The 15,773-nt window shown below is 49.6% G+C and overlaps 1 long non-coding RNA gene across 1 annotated transcript; it reads right to left on the bottom strand.

Annotated features, from left to right (window-relative positions):
• Positions 1–9,659: 9,659 nt before the first annotated feature.
• LOC142905795 (uncharacterized) lies at positions 9,660–10,453 on the bottom strand. Its single transcript, XR_012929802.1, has 2 exons — positions 10,302–10,453; positions 9,660–9,858 (listed from the first exon to the last, which is right to left on the bottom strand). It is a non-coding gene; the product is annotated as an uncharacterized LOC142905795 (long non-coding RNA).
• Positions 10,454–15,773: the final 5,320 nt, after the last annotated feature.

Consider the following 15,773-nt stretch of genomic DNA (forward strand, 5'->3'; position numbering starts at 1 on the left):
AAAAATATTTTTACTACATTTTATGTATTACTTACGATACACTATAATTTTAGTGTTAATGCAAATGTACATGATTTCTTATTTACGAGTTTAACAATGCTTGACTCTTTTGTTGAACCTTAACACATTTGATAACACTGACAATATGGGAATTTAAATATCGCACAATATTGTATTCCGAATTACGAACCGTTCCGACTTATGAATGGGCCTCAGGAACTAAATGCGTTCGTAAGTCGAGGACTGCCATATTATTGATATATTTGTCTATTATACTGTGTGTATTATTAGTTGTTTATCATGTAAAATTAGTTTACACTTGAAAAATATTCACCATAAATCCGGTATGTGGGGAAAAAATATTGATAGAGTATGTGTAGTGGCATAGCGCTGGCTGCTGGTAAAAAAGGGTAACTGCGGTGTATGGTAGTACCCACGTCAGCAGGCCACGATAGACACGAGAGGGGGACATCTAGGGGAAAGGTCACAGAGGGGGGGCCATCGGGAACCCGCTAGTAGGTTCCAGAGAAGGGGCGTGGCCGTGGCGGAGCGAGGCTACGCTGAGAGTATAAGAAGGGCCCCTGTGAGGGACCTTGTGGCTGTTGCTGGAAGTGGGATCCTCGTCGTGCTGTTCGTATATATAAGATAGTCGTCGTCACCATCTCGTCATCGTCGTTGTCGTCTCGTCGCTGTCGTCTCGTCGCTGCCGTCTTCACTCGATATTACGCTGCTAGATAGGTGTTCGCCGTCTCCGTTCAGTGCTGTCAGTGTTAGATGGTTAGTGTTTTGTATAGGCAAGCAACGGTAATAGTGTGTACCCACGTAGGGTGTCTGTATTATCCCAATGGTGCTCGTTAAATAAAAGAAGCGCCTAAAAGTCTTACTGTCTCTGAGTTAGTCACTACACATGTACACATGAAAGTGACTACTGTAGTCAGAGATGCAAACGCTTGGGCGTCATCTGGTGCCTTACTGTCGCCATCCAGCGTAAACTATTTGGGTCTTTATAGTAAAGTTCGTAAATCTCAAGTACGCCATGGCAAGGTACCACAGTACATAACATGCGATTGGCTATCAATGACTTGAGTACGTTAATAGTGAAAGTACGTACAACGGGAGGGCGTAAATAATGGTATTGCTGTATATATGTGCGTTTGTGCCATGCCGGACTTCATAGGTGCTCGCTAACAGCACTTGCTCACCTTCGCCTCACTCTGCTGGTGCAGCACTTGCAGATCCTGGAGCTGAGAGTGAATGCTCTGCAGGTTTTCTTGGCATGGCGCCAGCTCAGCGTGCAGCTCTGCCACCACACGCTGGTAACCCAAAATCCCCACCTGCAGGGATCCCAGATGCTCATTCTTTTCGATGAGCTGCATGGGCCACGGACAAACGGCAGCAGAAGGACATGGCTAAGCATTTTAACGACTGCGTGCAGTTGTTAAAGAACATACAAATCCAACAAACACATACAGAACCAGTATCTTTATTTTAAATGAAGGAATCTGATAAGCTATGAAACTCTTTTTCACAGATGTCCATACACCACACCACCTATGACCAAATGACCCGGAATGCACCCAATATTATAAGATCTTGGAAGAAAAGCAGGGTTGAACTTTTATGGTACTTGGATGGGTGACCACCATCCATACAACCCAAGATAACACCTATAAAAGCCCAGATATATGGATTAATTAACCCAAAAGCTACTTTAAAATGTTCGATTATAATTGCTTCCCAACCAAAAATAGGGAGGGGATGGAGATGCACGTAGCAGAGGGGAGCAGATGTTCTAGTAGTAGTAGGTACTTTTACTAGAGGTGGGATGGTGGATTGTAATGTGGTACAGTCCCTAAACAGAGGATGCTCAGTAACCCAGTGCGCATATACACATCTGTGTGAAAAATAAGTGTATATATAGGCAGTCCTCAACTTACAAACACCTGCATTTACGAACCTGCTTCCATCAAATATATATTTTATAACATTGACTTTAAACGCGAAGTCGCACTTGAAAATTGAACCGCGTCACTATTTTGTTCAAATAATCACCACGGTAATGTGTTACCCACACGACCTTGAACTTGAGGCATCGCGCAGAACGCGGCATGCAGTGTGGGGTTAGCTGGGTGGTGCAGGGAGCTGCTACTACTTGCAGAGGGGGGCGGGGCAGGGGGGGACTGAGTCCTCTTGCATAATTGACTTGCGGATTGACCGATGCATAGACGAAAAGATAGCACGTGAATGAATGAGTGTACGGCTGGACTGCAAATGAATTGACAATATTCTTCATCGCCATTTAAAAAAAAAAACTTAACATTGTAATCCATCACCCTGTACATCTGCTGAACCAACGTATCCTACAGCAGCATGTGAGTGTGTTTTCCTGAGTGTGTTTTTTGCGTATGATCGGTATGTGTTTTACGCATGATCCATATTTGATATCACACAAGATATTTGCCTGTTTTTCTAATGATCTGCACGTGTTTCACGCATAATCTCTGGGTTTCACACATGTTCTGTGTGGGTGGCCGGGACCACCCTCAGCTGCCTTTTTCTCCCGAGTTGCGATGTGTACACATCGTACCAGATACTAATTTAAGGCTGAACCGACCTCTCGAGATCCAGGACGCAGTGGTGATGGTGGCTGTAAGCGGGAATCGAGCTCGGGTCGCCTCGTCCTCCTCACCCCTCACTTCGTCCTTCTCATCCCTCAGCTCGTATTCCTCACCCCTCACCTCGTCCTCCTCACCCCTCACCTCGTCCTCGCCTCATCCCTCACCCCTTGCCTCGTCATCTTTACCCCTTAGCTCATCCTCCTCACCCTCACCTCGTCCTTCTCTAACCCCTCGCTCTCCTCACCTCGTCCTCACCCATCACCTCGTCCTCCTCACCAATCGCCTCGTCCTCCTCAACCCTCGTTCTCACCCCTCGCCTCCTCCTCACCCCTCGCCTCGTCCTTCTCATCCCTCAGGTCGTATTCCTCACCCCTCACCTCGCCCTCACTTTGTCCTCCTCACCCCTCACCTCGTCCTCGCCTCGTCCTCACCCCTTGCCTCGTCATCTTTACCCCTCAGCTCATCCTCCTCACCCTCACCTCGTCCTTCTCTAACCCCTCGCTCTCCTCACCTCGTCCTCACCCATCACCTCGTCCTCCTCACCCATCACCTCGTCCTCCTCAACCCTCGTTCTCACCCCTCGCCTCGTCCTCCTCACCCCTCGTTCTCCTCACCCCTCGCCTCGTCCTCGCCTCGTCCTCCTCACCCCTTCCCTCGTCATCTTTACCCCTCAGCTCATCCTCCTCACCCTCACTTCGTCCTCCTCACCCCTCACCTCGTCCTCGCCTCGTCCTCCTCACCCCTTGCCTCGTCATCTTTACCCCTCAGCTCATCCTCCTCACCCTCACCTCGTCCTCCTCACCCCTCACCTCGTCCTCCTCAGCTCGTCCTCTTCACCCCTCGTCCTCCTCACCTCGTCCTCCTCACCCCTCAGCTCGTCTTCCTCACCTCGTCCTCACCCCTCACGTCGTCCGCTTGACCTTTCACCTCGTCCACACCCCTCACCTCATCCTCACCCATCACCTCGTCTTCCTCACCCCTCACCTCATCCGCTTTACCCCTCAGCTCGTCCTCCTCACCCCGCGTACTCCTCACCCCTCAGCTCGTCTTCCTCACCCCTCACCTCATCCTCCTCACCCCTCAACTCGTCCTTCTCACCCCTCATCCTCCTCACCCCTCGTCCTCCTCACCCCTCGCCTCATCTTTCTCACCCATCGTCCTCCTCACCCCTCGTCTGCCTCACCTTTTACCTCGTCCTCCTCACCCCTCGACTCGTCCTCTCACCTCAGCTCGTCCTCCTCACCCGTCGTCGTCCTCACCGCTCACCTCGTCCTCCTCACCCCTCGACTCGTCCTTCTCACCCCTCATCCTCCTCACCCCTCGTCCTCCTCACCCCTCGTCCTCCTCACCCCTCGCCTCATCTTTCTCACCCATCGTCCTCCTCACCCCTCGTCTGCCTCACGTTTTACCTCGTCCTCCTCACCCCTTGACTCATCCTCACCCCTCACCTCGTCCACCTCACCCGTCGTCCTCAACCCTCACCTCGTTCTCTCCCCTCGCCTCTCGTTCTATTCACCTCGTCGTTACCCCTCACCTCGTTCTCACCTCATCCTCACACGGCTACCTGCACTCTATGTAGTAGACGTGAATAATTGACTATAATTCAGATTGTTATTAATAACTTTATTACATGTTTTGTCACGAATCAAACATCACCTCCACCTCACCCTTCACCTCGTCCTCACCCCGTCCTCGCATCTCGCCTCGTCCTCCTCACCCCGTTCTCCTTCACCCCTCGTTCTCACCCCTCACCTCGTCCTCCTCGCCCCTCACCTCGTTCTTCTCATCCCTCAGCTCGTATTCCTCACCCCTCACCTCGCCCTCACTTCGTCCTCACCCCTCACCTCGTCCTCGGCTCGTCCTCACCCCTTGCCTCGTCATCTTTACCCCTTAGCTCATCCTCCTCACCCTCACCTCGTCCTTCTCTAACCCCTCGCTCTCCTCACCTCGTCCTCACCCATCACCTCGTCCTCCTCACCCATCGCCTCGTCCTCCTCAACCCTCGTTCTCACCCCTCGCCTCCTCCTCACCGCTCGCCTCGTCCTCCTCACCCCTCGTTCTCCTCACCCCTCGTTCTCCTCACCCCTCACTTCGTCCTCCTCACCCCTCACCTCGTCCTCCTCACCCCTCACCTCGTCCTCCTCAGCTCGTCCTCTTCACCTCACCCCTCGCCTCGTCCTCCTCACCCCTCGTTCTCCTCACCCCTCGCCTCGTACTCACCCCTCACTTCGTCCTCCTCACCCCTCACCTCGTCCTCGCCTCGTCCTCCTCACCCCTTGCCTCGTCATCTTTACCCCTCAGCTCATCCTCCTCACCCTCACCTCGTCCTCCTCACCCCTCACCTCGTCCTCCTCAGCTCGTCCTCTTCACCCCTCGTCCTCCTCACCTCGTCCTCCTCACCCCTCAGCTCGTCTTCCTCACCTCGTCCTCACCCCTCAGGTCGTCCGCTTGACCTTTCACCTCGTCCACACCCCTCACATCATCCTCACCCATCACCTCGTCTTCCTCACCCCTCACCTCATCCGCTTTACCCCTCAGCTCGTCCTCCTCACCCCTCGTCCTCCTCACCCCTCAGCTCGTCTTCCTCACCCCTCACCTCATCCTCCTCACCCCTTGTCCTCCTCACCCCTCACCCCTCACCCCTCGCCTCATCTTCCTCACCCATCGCTCTCCTCACCCCTCGTCCGCCTCACCTTTTACCTCGTCCTCCTCACCCCTCGACTCGTCCTCTCACCTCAGCTCGTCCTCCTCACCCGTCGTCCTCCTCACCCCTCACCTCTCCCTCGCCTCGTCCTCCTCACCCTTAGCTCGTCCTCACTCCTCGTCCTCCCCTCCCCTTGCTGTTCTCACCATTTGCCTCGTCCTCCTCACCCCACACCTCGTTCTTCTTACCCCTCATCTTGTCCTCCTCACCACTCGACTCGTCCTTCGCACCCCTCACCTCCTTACCTCTCGTCCTCCTCACCCCTCGCTCTCCTCACCCCTCGCTCTCTTCACCCCTCGCTCTCCTCAACCCTCGTCCTCACCTCGTTTTTCTTCTCACCCCCCGTCCTCACCCCTCGCTCGTCCACCGCACCTTGCTCCTCACCTCCTCATCCCTCGCTCTCCTCACCCCTCGCCTCGTCCTCCTCACCCCTCGTCCTCCTCACCCCTCGTCCTCCTCACCCCTCGTTCTCCTCACCCCTCGTCCTCCTCACCCCTCGTCTGCCTCACCTTTTACCTCATCCTCCTCACCCCTAGACTCGTCCTCCCCTCTCACCTCAGCTCGTCCTCCTCACCCGTCGTCGTCCTCACCGCTCACCTCGTCCTCCTCACCTCTCACCTCTCCCTCGTCCTCCTCACCTTTAGCTCGTCCTCCCCTCCCCTCGCTGTCCTCACCATTTGCCTCGTCCTCCTCACCCCACACCTCGTTCTTCTTACCCCTCATCTTGTCCTCCTCACCACTCGACTCGTCCTACTCACCCCTGACCTCACCCTCCTCACCCCTCGTCCTCCTCACCCATTGTCCTCCTCACCCATTGTCCTCCTCACCCCTCGTTCTCCTCACCCCTCAGCTCGTCTTCCTCACCCCTCACCTCACCTCGTCCACCCCGCGCCTCGTCATCCTCACGCCTCGCCCGCTTCACCCCAGGGTGAGCGGGTTTATGAGTGGGTTGGTGGGTGGCTTTAGTAGTTGAGTGGGTGAGTTCGAGAATTGTACGCCACTTTAACATAGATATTTCTGTGACCAGTTACAAGCTAATCACTCAGATATTTCAATGCTAACTTCTATGCTAATTCCTTTGTCAAGGGGTACCTCTGCGGATGTGTATACTTTAACTTAGCTATTTCAATTATCCATTTCAATGCTAAATTATATGCTAATTCCATTGTCAAGGCGCTTGGTGTTTTTCTTCTCACACAGCTTAAAGGTCGTGATCTAAGCGTGGCTTCTTCCACTCCAGCGCTGTCCTCCAGACAGTAGCGTCCCTTCACCTGATGAAGGCCGCTTGTGTTGTGGCCGAAACGTCGTGATTTTTTGTTATTTTATTTTCACCTACGTGACTTTACCCAATAGAACCAAAGAGTATGGATCCTAGCAGTCACGAAAGCTTTAAATCTAGAATAGCTAGTGTATTATATGCGCGAATACTAAAGCTGGAACGATTCGATTACCAAGTCGATTATAACCGATTCCTTGTGTATGGTCAATTACTCAGACCCCTTTAAAAATGACAGCCATCCCCACATCTTACTTCCTGTGACGCGGCTGATGTGATCAAGTCCCTCCCATCAGGTGGGACAACCACAGCAAGAAAAAACTGCTGAAGTAGGCGAGAGATCTGCCGTGGCACGAGGTTATATAGGAATCGACAGTAGGGGGGAGAGAGGGGGGGGGGAAAGGAGGCGGGGCAGAAAGTGGACCCCGTAGCAGCACCCAGGTCACTGGAGTAAAGTGGGCCACCACTCATTGATCCGTACATTTAACTCGATGAGTCGATTCGATTCCGTGCCCCGTTGGGTCCTCCCCCCTTTTGTGCTTTTGGGTGTGCTGGGTTTCAACATAATTCCCGATCCATTGTGAATCTTCCCCCATTTCAGCACTCCGATCTACATCCGACAGGAGATGATAAACCGCAGGGATGGGGAGTAAAACCTAATCGCCAGGTAATTGGAAAAGTCGCCCATTGTCTCGCGGATTTGCATGATTGTACGATGGATGGGGCAGAGGAACGTGCTACAGGGACACGCCCTGAGGAATGCAGGCATCGGCCTTTGGATGAAAAACTTTTATTTTTCAGTAATTCAGTGGGCAGTGCTCTCACTGGCAGCTCATTCTCAATTAATGTGGGTGATTCACCACGTGTTTGTGCCACATTTTGTATCTGAGTTGAGTCCATTTTTGTTTCCTTTCCTGTTTCTCTACTCCCTCCTGGTATAGCCGGGTGGGGGTATCGAAGGGGGAATGGGCAGATTGTGTTTAACCTTGAGTTTGTCGTGGCATGGGGTGCTGGTATGATTCCGCTCTTGGCTTCCACACCTTGAGATTCCAATAATTACCTGTCTTTGTGTGCTGTGGTTGCCTCGGATTGGTGTGCCCCTCTCTCGCTGGATTGCTACCTTGCCATCTCTGCGTGTAATTATGTTGGTAGTTCGTGGGTGCTTGCTCCTCTCTGTATTGTGGGGCTTGATGTGAGGTGCTGTAGCTGCTCACGTGATTTTTACTTCCCTCTAGATGGCGGGGTGCATTATCTCTCTCCCTGTGTTTTGTCCGAATTATATATATATAGCCATGCCGTGTGAACCCTATTCTGTATGTGGTGTAAGGAGGCCGTCTCTGGGTCCAAAACCATTCCCACAATTTCTGTAATCTCTGAACTCAAGGATTAAAAAAAACAATCTTGAACATTTTGTCACCTTCGTGGTATTGATCAACATCACCTGCGTAATACACTCCTCGTTTACGCACTGGGACATAAATTTGGCAGCATTAAACCCCTCAGTGTTGAATATTCTCCAAACTTCGTAATCACTGTTAGGCTGAGTTGTTTGAAATAATTCCTAACCTTGTATGGTAGCGACTTTACCCATGGTATAGAATATTCATGTAACCTTCTTTTCAGCACTTGTTTTCTCGTCCAACTTCCTCAGACCTCTGATCATTGCCTCCACTTCGACTGTTGTGATATGAGTGTATGTTTCTGTTCCTATTGTGTGGATCAAAATAGGGGATTCTGACGAGAGCTTTCTCCGTCAATTTAAGAGTCTTATTACTGAATGAGTATTCGGAAAGTTGGTCGTTGTGAGAGGAGTCAGTGTCAGATGAGCTATCACTCAAACTTTGCTGCTGCTTAACATAACTTCTGTAATGTATTTTGCGCCTGTGTTGTGGGTATGAACGTAGAGCGAGACTTCTCCTGGAGGCAATGCGTTTATTACAATAAACGATAACAACACCAATAGCCGTAACACGACTGGTGTCTGTTAAAAACACTGCTGCAGTCAATCACAGTTGGTTTTGAGTGATTACATTGGGGTGGGGGGGGAGGGATGGCATGTGATGGGTGATGGGAGGAGACAAGGGACGCAACGTGACCGTCCATGTACGAGGATAAGAGTTGCCATCTGTGACGTACACAACCTGGGGACACATCATGGGAAGAAGGATCTCTCAAAACCCGAAGAGGGGAGAACTACATGGAAACGCATTGTCTTGAGCAATGAATTAGCACAAGGGGACGAACAGGGGTTGGAGTCATGTTCTTCGTATGGTCGACGTTTATGTAGAGCAACAACTATATTGGATTGAGGTGGTTGAGCCAGATCATTGTGTAAGAAGTAGAGTTGGTGCATCGCTGTGATGATGCCTCCGAATTTGTGAATTGGACATTGAGTTTTCATATATTCCATAGTCTATTCAGGCTTGGAGTTAGGGATAGGGCTACAGATTTGCTGCAGAAATATTTTTCAGAGCGTCAGTGTTTGGCACTACATGTAGGGCAGTTTCACATATTAGGCAAACATCACAATTTCAGCATCATCTTAATTTTATATATTTATATGGGATATAATATAGAAGGTAATTATTGCTTTAGAAATTACATTATTCACACAGATGATTTCTATCTGAATCTCTTGGTTGAAATACTTTGCCCAAGGTAAGATAACTGTGCGATTATGGTAATGAGTTTCCACGTCCGTCTGAGACTGTGGAACTGCCCTCCAGCACTGCCGCTCACATCAGGGGACGTAGGAACGACTATGGTTGCTGGCTTCACCGTGGCCAACTAGTTTATTGATGGGCATCTCCTCCTTGCCATCCTCCTAAATTTCCACCACCATCACCACCTCCACAACCTTGTGCTTGTCGCCCCCAACTCAAACTCAGTGCAAACCCCTTGGAGGGCTGGCATTACCCAAGGGACACAGAACTCTGCCTCACATTTGGTTTCTAGAAGCTCCGCAACAGCCACACTGTGGATGTAGACAGCCCTTAGCATTATAAATGTGAGCCACTCGCGTGTCCCAAACACTCAAAAGAATTGAGACGAGGCGATAGTATTAGATACAAATATTTATTATTAAAACGCGACGCCTTGTAAGGAAGGGGAGGTGGGGGTGGGTGGTGCTGGAAGTGTGGGGGGCTGTGAGATGCTCAGAGGGTGTTCGAGGCCTGGGGGGGCAGGTCTTGGGAGGCTTCTTGAATGCCGGGCTCCAGTGAGCAGCCAGAGATGTCCTCTTCCTCCTCAACCGTGACAAGCTGTGGACATACTGACCCATTAGACACTACACACAACTCAGTACTTCTACCAGCTCAACTGGGATTACACACAACAATCAGCACCCCCTACTGGCAGACAAATGCCAATTGCACACCAGGTGCTGAGTCACCTTGTGCCCACAGGACATCTGTCATTGGGGGTGCCCTTTCACACGTGTTGAGATGAGATGTGATGTAAAGCGCTCTGAGATGCCCCGGTGTACAGAAAGGTGCTAAATCATTCTCATCGTTATCACTGTGTCCAGCAATAATGAAATTGTCTGTATTTGTAAACGGGGACCATGACGGCTTAACGTGATGGTTAGACCAGCTCATCATTATCATAATACACTGAATCGTGTGTGCATGAATCTATTATTTACGTTAAACGCAAATTATATACGTGTGTGTGTGTGTGCGATGCGCGAGTGCTGTGCACTCACCTCCACCTCGCTCTGCAGATGCTGCTGCTCCGAGTGTGCACTCTGCTCGTTGTCGCGGTAGGGCGCCAGCTCAGCGTGCAGCTCCGCCACTACACGTTGATACCACTGAATCTCTGCCTGCAGAGATTCCAGTTTCCAATTCCTGTCAATGAGCTGCGTGGGCCACGGGCAAATGGCGGCAGAGGGACACAGGAAAGCATTTTAACGACTGCGTGAGGTTATTGCAGAACATACAGGTATAATAACACACACAACCAGGATCTTTATTTATAATTGAGTAATGTAATGACCTACGAAGCTCTTTTACACAGATGTCCATAGACCACCTTTGACCAAATAAACCGAAATGCATCCAATCATCTCAGATCTTGGAAGAAAAGCATGGTTGAACTTCAAATGCTTGGATGGGCAACCACCATCAATACAAACCAAGATAACACCTATAAAAGCATGATGAAGACCGCTTGTGTTGCAATCGAAACGTCGTGGGTTTTTTATATTATTAAAAAAAAGTACGTGATTTTACCGAAAGAATCAAGAATATGAATTCCTGCAGTCACGAAAGTTTTATGTTAAACATTTTTTAGGAATTAATTAACTCCAAATCTGGATTAAAATAATAGATTAAGATCGCTTCCCAACCAAAAAGAGGGAGGGGATGGAGATGCATGTAGCAGAGGGGAGCAGATGGTCTAGTAGTCGTAGGTACTTCTACTAGAGGTGGGATGGTGGATCGTAACGTGGTACAGTCCTTAAACAGAGAATGCTCAGTAACCTAGTGCGCATCCATTCTGTACAACCATCAGTGTGAAAAATAAGTGTATACATACAGTCCTCGACTTAGGAACACCATACTTACGGAGACCCGACTTACGGATACCCGAGTTCCGAATCTGTTTCTATGAAATGTATTAATTTTTGGATACCATTGACTTTAAAACGCGAACTTGCACTTCCAAACTGAACCACAGAACTATTTTGTTCAGTGCTGCGATCCTCCACAAGATGTCATGAGTCAGCCTCGTGCACGCGCACATGTGCGTATATGTGAAAGTGATTGTGTGGGGAGCGGTAGTGTTGCAGTTCACGCGCTACGCTACAAACCCACCGACCCAAGTTCAATTCCAACTCACGGCCAACACCAGTGACGATTATCTGAACCATTCCTGGGCCTCCCGTAGGTCAACTCGGCCTCAAATGAGCACCTAGCGCGCTTTATAAACATCACCACTCGGGACACAAATGCAGCTGGGTGTGGTGCTGGCACACAACCCCTCGCATGCCGTGCTGGCTTTCATAGGCTATCGCTAACAGCACGTGCCCCAACAGCCTATTACAGCTACACGGTGGATCTTTGTGCGGATCGGAAGTGTAGCGGTGAGCACGCTTGTGATTTAAAAGCGGTGAGTGAAAAAAAATTATTTTTACTACATTTTATGTATTACTTACGATACACTATATTTTTAGTGTTAATGCAAATGTACATGATTTCTTATTTACGAGTTTATCTCTTTTGTTGAACCTTAACACATTTTATAACACTGACAATATGGGAATTTAAATATCGCACATTATTGTATTCCGACTTACGAACCGTTCCGACTTATGAATGGGCCTCAGGAACTAAATGCGTTCGTAAGTCGAGGACTGCCATATTGATATATTTGTCTATTATACTACGTGTATTATTAGTTGTTTATCATGTAAAATTAGTTTACACTTGAAAAATATTCACCATAAATCCGGTATGTGGGGAAAAAATATTGATAGAGTATGTGTAGTGGCATAGCGCTGGCTGCTGGTAAAAAAGGGTAACTGCGGTGTATGGTAGTACCCACGTCAGCAGGCCACGATAGACACGAGAGGGGGACATCTAGGGGAAAGGTCACAGAGGGGGGGCCATCGGGAACCCGCTAGTAGGTTCCAGAGAGGGGGCGTGGCCGTGGCGGAGCGAGGCCACGCTGAGAGTATAAGAAGGGCCCCTGTGAGGGACCTTGTGGCTGTTGCTGGAAGTGGGATCCTCGTCGTGCTGTTCGTATATTTAAGATAGTCGTCGTCACCATCTCGTCATCGTCGTTGTCATCTCATCGCTGTCGTCTTGTCGCCATCGTCGCTGCCGTCTTCACTCGATATTACGCTGCTAGATAGGTGTTCGCTGTCTCCGTTCAGTGCTGTCAGTGTTAGATGGTTAGTGTTTTGTATAGGCAAGCAACGATAATAGTGTGTACCCACGTAGGGTGTCTGTATTATCCCAATGGTGCTCGTTAAATAAAAGAAGCGCCTAAAAGTCTTACTGTCTCTGAGTTAGTCACTACACATGTACACATGAAAGTGACTACTGTAGTCAGAGATGCAAACGCTTGGGCGTCATCTGGTGCCTTACTGTCGCCATCCAGCGTAAACTATTTGGGTCTTTATAGTAAAGTTCGTAAATCTCAAGTACGCTATGGCAAGGTACCACAGTACATAACATGCGATTGGCTATCAATGACTTGAGTACGTTAATAGTGAAAGTACGTACAACGGGACGGCGTAAATAATGGTATTACTGTATATATCTGCGTTTGTGCCATGCCGGACTTCATAGGTGCTCGCTAACAGCACTTGCTCACCTTCGCCTCACTCTGCTGGTGCAGCACTTGCAGATCCTGGAGCTGAAAGTGAATGCTCTGCAGGTTTTCTTGGCATGGCGCCAGCTCAGCGTGCAGCTCTGCCACCACACGCTGGTAACCCAAAATCCCCGCCTGCAGGGATCCCAGGTGCTCATTCTTTTCGATGAGCTGCATGGGCCACGGACAAACGGCAGCAGAAGGACATGGCTAAGCATTTTAACGACTGCGTGCAGTTGTTAAAGAACATACAAATCCAACAAACACATACAGAACCAGTATCTTTATTTTAAATGAAGGAATCTGATAAGCTATGAAACTCTTTTTCACAGATGTCCATACACCACACCACCTATGACCAAATGACCCGGAATGCACCCAATATTATAAGATCTTGGAAGAAAAGCAGGGTTGAACTTTTATGGTACTTGGATGGGTGACCACCATCCATACAACCCAAGATAACACCTATAAAAGCCCAGATATATGGATTAATTAACCCAAAAGCTACTTTAAAATGTCCGATTATAATTGCCTCCCAACCAAAAATAGGGAGGGGATGGAGATGCACGTAGCAGAGGGGAGCAGATGTTCTAGTAGTAGTAGGTACTTTTACTAGAGGTGGGATGGTGGATTGTAATGTGGTACAGTCCCTAAACAGAGGATGCTCAGTAACCCAGTGCGCATATACACATCTGTGTGAAAAATAAGTGTGTATATAGGCAGTCCTCAACTTACAAACACCTGCACTTACGAACCTGCTTCCATCAAATATATATTTTATAACATTGACTTTAAACGCGAACTCGCATTTGAAAATTGAATCGCGTCACTATTTTGTTCAGTGGAGCAATCCTCCGCGACATGTAATAATTCAGGATGGCGCTTGGAGCAAGTGTTTGCCTATAAGTGTGTGTGTATGCACGCGCACGTGTCTATGTGTATGAAAGTGAATGTGTGGGGAGCGGTAGTGCAGCGATTAGCCTTCGAAAGCGGCGACCCGAGTTCGATTCCCGTTCATGGCCAACACCAGTGACGATTATGTGAACCGGTCCTGGGCGTCCCCTAGATCGACCCAGCCTCAAATGAGTACCTGGTGCGATGTGTAAACACCACCACTGGAGAGACAAAGGCAGCGAGGCATGGTGCTGGCCAATCACCCCCTTGTGTGCCATGCCGGCCTTCATAGGTGCTGCTCACTAACAGTACTTTCCCCAACAGTCTATTAAGGCTATACGGGGAGTCTTTGTCTGCGACGTGCGAATGCAGTGTACTCACCTCCGCCTCGCTCTGCTGGCGCAGCATGTCCAAATTCTGCAGCTGTGAGCGTCCGATCTGTGCGTTTTCGCGGTACTGCTCCAGCTCTGTGTGCAGCTCGGCCAGCATACGCTGATACCAAAGAATCCCCGCATGCAGGAATCCCAGCTCCTGGCTCCTTTCGAACAGCTGCTTGGGCCACAGGCAGAGGGACAGAGAAAAGCATTTTAACGACTGTGTGCGGTTATTGTAGAACATACAGATGCAACAACAGACACATTTAGAACCAGAATCTTTATTCATATTGGAGGAGTCTGATGAGCTGTGAAAATATTTTTCACAGATGTCCATACACCATGTTTGACCAAATCACCCAGGATGCACCCAATCTTGTCAGACCATCATGCACACAACCCATGATTACACCTATAAAAGCCCACATATATGGATTAAGTAACCCAAAATCTGCATTAAAAGGTCAGATTAAAATCGCTTCCCAAACCAGGACAGGGAGGGCATGGACATGCACGTAGCAGAGGGGAGCAGATGGTCAGACCCTACACAGCCTGACGACTCAAGTGCTGTGTCACGGTCAGACCTGGGCCGTTCCGGGGCCAGGAGAGCCTGGGTTCTCAGCGGCCGTGGGAACGAGGCTGGGAGCATTACCTGACGCAGAGTGTCCTCATTCTCAGCTTGGGACGTGGTCAGCTGATCCTGCAGCGCCGACAGTCCCTGTTGGGGGGTGGAGAGCTCCGGCTGGGCACTGGCGCGCTCCGCCTCACTCGCTGCGAGCTCCTCCTTGCTCGCCTTGAGCTCCTCCCTCAGCCGAGTGATTGTGTCCTCGTCCTCCTGAGCCTTAATACAGGCAACGTTCGTTTTACCATCGTAATCATCACCATCATCATCATGAACAGCCATGATCCGTCCACCGCTGAATGTGTTTTTGTGATACTGCTGGATGAAAGTTTCCCTGAGCCATACCGGTCATGGGAATTAATTGATCATACTTCATCACACTGGTCAGCACGAAGTGGTACACCCAAGACTGGGTCAGATTTCACTGGCCACCAATGCTAGCCATGGTTGGTAATCAAACTCGGACAGCTTGGTTCAGAGTGCAGAAGGCTCATCACAGTAAATTAATACGTTGTATATCATCATAAATATTTCGCCGCACAAGGGTCTCCTCCTCTTGTGAACGCTGCCACAAATGTCTTAAAACTCAAACTTTAATTATCTTTATTTTACCAGCTAAGGCCTACTGAACTATATAGCTCTTTTTCAGAAGCGACCTGCCCACAAATGAAAGTTCAACGAAGTGGCTTATCATGTGGAAATGTATTGCAGCTATAGAATCTAAACGCACGTTTCTAAATGTGGAGGAAGAACCGGAGGACCCGGAAAAAATCCACGTGACCACAGGGAGAACATGCAAACTCCAAATATACAGGTGTCGGGGTTGGGATCAAACCCACAACCTCCTGCATACAGGCGAGGTAGTTAACATCTCGCCACCGTGGCGCCCCTCTTCAGTGCCAATCGCGGCTTCACCACGCGTGCCCTTGCGAGCCGATACCTTCTTGGAGTTGCGCTCGAACTGCTTAAA

The sequence above is a fragment of the Petromyzon marinus genome, chromosome 59, assembly GCF_048934315.1.
Source record: "Petromyzon marinus isolate PM22_M1 ecotype Great Lakes invasive population chromosome 59, UKy_Petmar_22M1.pri1.0, whole genome shotgun sequence".
Lineage (NCBI taxonomy): Eukaryota > Metazoa > Chordata > Hyperoartia > Petromyzontiformes > Petromyzontidae > Petromyzon > Petromyzon marinus.